Genomic DNA, 6000 nt, shown 5'->3' with positions numbered 1-6000 from the left:
GATCAGGGCTTTAATGGATTTCATTATTTTTATGGGGCTACTTGTTGCAATACATGGAATTGCACTACTTTGTTATTCAATCCTGGTTTCAGGTGTATGGGATTGGTGGCTGCCCCCAATGGGAGTATCTAATCCCCCAAGGGCGCTGCAACCAAGTCCAGTCACCGGCCCAGTCACTGGAGCACTTGCTCTTTGGGCAGAACTAGAATTCACCTCCACTCCATTGAATGTAGTACCCTGCCGCCTCTCCTGGGACCTGGGAATGCACATTTGTTCTTCTAAGTCTTTGCACTTTTTAAGGAGCCTGCGTGCTTCATTTTGCAGATAGTTGTTTTCATTTATTTATTACCTCCTGCATGTCACACATTTGCATTTGGCATTCATTGAATTCTTTGTTTCTCTTGTCTTTTTCTTGAATAATTTTAACCATTTCTTGCTCTGCACCTTGGAGATCACTCTCTTTTTCAAAATGTTCTTTTTGTAAAATCTCCATTCTGAAACAATTTCATCTTTATCCTGTCTAATGTGGTCCACTAAGGCTTTTAAGTGTACCAATTCTTGCTCACTATCCTCAAATTGTTTCTTGCTTTTGGACAACTGAGCATCAAAATCTCTGCATTTTAATTTCATGTCTTTTTGGCATACATCCAATTCTGCTCTTTACATTTCCTGATTTGTACCTGCCCCATCTAATTCAGTCTTTAACCTGTTAATTAGCTGGGTATCATTTTCCTGCATTCGCAGGGACCTATTCAAAATAAACCATATTTTGGCGCATAGCCGTATTAAACAGTCTTTCTCTGCACTTTTATCGGCTGCATTCAATAATCTTGTAAGGCAGACCTGAATTATGCTGCCTTCTGCAAAAATATTGTCTAGTTTTTCTTTCTGCACCTCACCCTAAATGCGGTCATGCCATTCTAAGGTACTGTTCGATGACCACGTCCCATGTGCAAACAACTTTGCCTCTAAATATTGCACTACGTCTGAGAATGTGGTTTCCCTTTGTGACATTCTGAAATTCGTTTTTAGTAACACACTGCTATTATGAAATGGGTTCCCTTTAATGTACAGATGGCAGTGTGAGACACACTTGCCATGCCCAGTTGGTGCTCTGTGATCACTTTCCCAGCCTGCAACGCACCATAAATATGTTGGGTATTTTGTGTATATTTGGGACCTGGCGGTATTTTCTTACTGCAACAATCAGTCCTTGTATTCCGATTGGGTTATGTATAATAATAGTACAGTGGATATGCATTATTTCAGTACACAGACATGTGTGGTTCGTATGCGTGGTTGGTGGTATTTTTGGTGAGCATAATTCCTTTGTTTTATTTGTGGCCCCAATATCCAGAACCCCTTATTTTTGTTTAGATTTTTCGTGTAATCACTAGAGAGACCTCAGGCTTGCATTTCAGGAACACCACATTTTCATTTTTAGTGTGCCACCATGGGCAATTTCTCGCTGTCTTATCTACGGCAGCGAGCTATCATGCGGTATCTAACACCAACTTATTTACGTTCGGTGAGCTATGTCCAGATCCTCTCTTTCTGCCGACTCATAGACCTGCGGCAGACTATAACACACACAGTTAGTTATAATTGCTCATACTGAATGACATTGTGCACAAAGCTGCAGCCAAATCTTATTTTTAGCTACCTTCAAAATGACAATTGCACTGTCTAAACATCTCCCCACATCATTAGCACTGTATTGGTAAATGCACAAAGGAAAGAGAAAGTAAAACACACCACTCGTCTGCTTTCAGATATTTTTGTGTATTATAAAAGTTGCATTTAAACACGATCTCACTCTTTTTACAGAAATAAACGAAATAGCACTGTAACAGCATTATTTGTGATAAACTGAGAAGAGAGTGGCGGGGAACAAGAATTCAATTTGCAACATTAAACACGTGGGTAAAGCACCGGAATCTCCTTTCCTATACTGACTGAATATTTTCGCACACACTCATCCCCCACACTTCAGCGAGATAATTACCAGGCTTGTTCAGCATTTAACTTCTTTGGCTGGTCGCCTTCTGGAGCGGTTCACCCAGCAAGGACAAGCATTTGCTGTCACTCAAACTGGGACTTGTTGACTGGAAATCCCAGTCTCTGCAACCAAGTTGAATCTGCTTTCGGAATCAGGCATCCCCAGCTATCAACCCAGTCCTTCTCCGAGCTGTGTCAAGATGTCTCTCCCTAGCTTGAGTCACACATAAGTGGAGGCACACATTGCTTAAAATCATCGATTTTACATTTGATTGTTACGAAACATGTCCTTTGAAGACATTGAAGGACTCTCGTCTAAATGCGCAGAAACCCTAGGGTTTTCCACTGAGGAGGCAGCTGCTATTCTCGAATTGATCAGCGAAACTACGATCGGCTCACATACCACTGCAACCAAAGATCCGGCCAAATGGATCAAACAGCTTGAATATCTAATACGTAAGGAAATCAACCGCAAGCTCCATGCCATTACCCTGGGTCGTTACTACAAAATCCAACGCATCCCTAGAGGCTTACGTATTCAACTTCGACCAACCCTTTGCAAGGAAAGCAAAGAGTTTGTACGCAAATGGGAAGCTATTTTGAACAAATGCTCTTTGGATCTCATTCTATTAACCATTCAAGAGTTGTCTAAAAACTTGATTTCCCTCAACACAGAAATTAAAGAGATTGAGAAGGAACTTGTTGGTTCATTGGGTAAGGAGGATTATGATATAATTCTAACGGGCATCAATTCGAAGCTTGAAACGTACAAGATAGAGTTAGAACAAAAAAAGGTGAAGAAGTTCAAACGCGACACCTATGATTATATCAACGAAGAGGTATACACTTGGATGGATAAATACATACCAATAGCTCCCAAGAAGCTCCAACGATATCCACCAGACCACACATCTAGCTCTGACTCAGATGCACAAAGGGATTCAGATATACCAACAGAGGAGACAACTAATGTTTCCAATCAATTAACTAATCCTTCCAGCCAAACACCAATGACTCGGTCTTTTTTAGGAGCACGACCAAAAGAACCTGTAGAGGGAGGAGGAAACCCCAGAACCAGGCCTCAAACGAGACTCCAACTGAGGAAAACTTAGTTATCAATATATCTCATAGAGTATTAAACAAAACTGAAGTAAACACGCTACAGAAAGGTCTTAGTTTTGTGCCTACATACAGCACGACCCTGTTTGATACCAAGATCGAACTTTATAAATTCGTAAGAAAATTGAAACTTAAGGTATTCTTCGAAGAACTTGAAACTCAAGAAAGTATTTCCAACGCCCCTGATTTTCAGGAGTTCAGAGTAAAGAGTGGATTCATACCACCCATATCGGTACCTTCCATTGATATTTTCCAGAAAATGGTCACCAGAGACCTGGAACGCATCAGCTACAAAGTTCCACCCCATAAAAATATGAAACCTCATTTGATGAAAACCATCAGAGATCTCTACTGTGACAAAGATATAACCATTCGTCCAGCAGATAAAGGAGGAGCCTTGGTAATCATGAATACCTCTGATTATGATGCAGGGTGCATCCGACAATTACAGGACCAGACAATCTACGCACCCCTTGAATATGATACTACAATATCAATCAAACAGAATTTGGAGGTTTTACTTGACAGGGCAATGGAACTTGATTGGATAAACGAACATACTCGCAAATTTCTTAATAACAAGCATCCCAGGATTCCTAATTTTTACACTTTACCAAAGATTCACAAAGATCAGGCTAAACCACCAGGGAGACCGATAGTTGCTGGTATGGATAGTATTAACCAACCATTGGGAGTGTACATCGATTTTTTTCTTCAGCCACTCATACAAAAAACCACCACCTACTTCAGGGACACAACTCACTTCTTGCAAAAACTCAATAACTCTATTTTCCAATACGAACACTTGATGTTCACCATCGATGTTAAGAGCTTATATACATCCATACCGCACGATCTAGGTATTGAATCTGTTGAATGGCTTTTATTAGGAACACCTGAGGTCCGTGCTCAGAAAGAATTCATCATTGTTCTACTTCAATTCATCGCAGAGAATTCATATTTTCAATATCAGAATAAGTTCTTTCTTCAAACATCTGGTACATCGATGGGCGCCACAATGGCACCATCTTATGCAAACTGCTTCATGTATAAATTTGAAACAGAACACGTATTGAAGAGTCAAGAATGGAACAGTAATATTCACTTATGGTTACGGTTCATTGATGATATCTTTGGAATCTGGACAGGTTCCGAATCCGCATTCAACAATTTCTTCAAATACCTCAACAACATTGATCCGCGAATCCAGTTCACGAGTGAGATATCTAAAGATAGAATTACTTTACTTGATGTTGCAATAGAAAAGAAAAATAGCGGCTACAGTACTACTCTATTCCGCAAAACTACCGACCGTAACAATTTGTTACATCGTCTCAGTTTCCATCAGCCAAGTCTCTTGAGAAATCTCCCACACAGTCAACTCCTGAGATTGAAAAAGATTGTGAGTGACCCAGAAGAATGTCTAGCCCAACAAATCGAAATGAAGGACAAATTCCTGGCACGTGGTTACAAGCAAGCAGAAGTAGATTTAGCATCTGAGAAAGTGAATGCTTTAAATCGTGACACCTTGTTGACCAATGTCACTAAATCCAAACGGGAACTCAATACACCGGTCTATGTCTCAAAATATTCCATCCAAAGTAATAAAATCAAGAATTCCATTAAGAAACATTGGGGTATTTTTAAGGACGATGTGAGAGTTCAGAAACTATTCGACCAAATACCAGTATTTGCCTATCAGAGAAGTAGGAATCTTTGTGACGAACTGGTCTCTACTAGACCTCCCTTAAAAGAACCTAGCACCCAGCGGACAGGTACATACCCCTGCCTAAATTGTGCTAACTGTAACATGGTGATCAAAGGAAACATTGTGTACCATCCCAGTACAGGCAACAAGATTCCTTTGAAGTGTTTCGGTACTTGTGATAGTGTGAACATAATATATGGAATTAAGTGCCCATGCGGGAAATACTACGTTGGTCAATCCACGAGAGCTGCTAAAGTACGATGGAATGAACATCGCTCGTGCATCCGGAATTCTAATCTAAATTCAGCAGTGGCCAGACACTGGAATGAGAAACGACATAGTTTGACACAAATCAGGTTCTTGATTTTGGAAGTACTGACCAAGGTTAATCCTCATGAGGATTTGAGTCTTCGTCTTAACCAAAGAGAAACATTTTGGATTGATAAACTTGGGAGTCTGTATCCCAATGGTCTTAACGATGAGATTAACTATCATTGCTATATTTAATGTTTCAACTTGCAGTATATTTGTTACCATTGGCATGCACAGGTTACCTTGTCGATGTATCTTTTCACTCTCTTGATAAGGTATAACATGGTATATCACATCGAGTTTACTTTTCCTGGTTACATAACTGTGTCCCAGTGTGACACTTCTCTGTATCACCGTTAACATGGTTCATCACATTAAGTCTGCTTTTCCTGGTCACATGACTTTGTCCCAGGATGGTACTTTTCGTACCATCGTTTACAGTCCTGCTACATGTTTGCCCACGTTGCCTTGAGTGCTTGTTATATATGTGTACAAGCGTAGACACGCATGGTTATTATTAGCATTCCACCTATATTTCACTAATGAGATACATCATGGTTTACCACAACCGGTCTGCTATTCCTGGTCACTCGACTGGGACCCAAGGTGGGGCTACCCGGCACCACCACTTGCAGACCGTTCTATACATTTTTTATGCTTTTCTTAATGTTCATCATGTTATTATATACATTTATCAGTTTAGACATCTTAGGTATTTTTTAGTGTTCGCAAAAACATTTTTAAAATAACTTTGATTCTCCTTTTATTTATGAGTTACAGTTTTGTGCAACACTTTGTTAATATGATGATTTAAGATTACTTTTCTCATTTACAGGCTATGTTTGGTTTACAATGTGGTTTTC

The sequence above is a fragment of the Ambystoma mexicanum genome, chromosome 9, assembly GCF_040938575.1.
Source record: "Ambystoma mexicanum isolate Mex_15411 chromosome 9, UKY_AmexF1_1, whole genome shotgun sequence".
Classification (NCBI taxonomy): Eukaryota; Metazoa; Chordata; class Amphibia; order Caudata; family Ambystomatidae; genus Ambystoma; species Ambystoma mexicanum.
Note: the sequence above shows the minus strand (reverse complement) of the source record.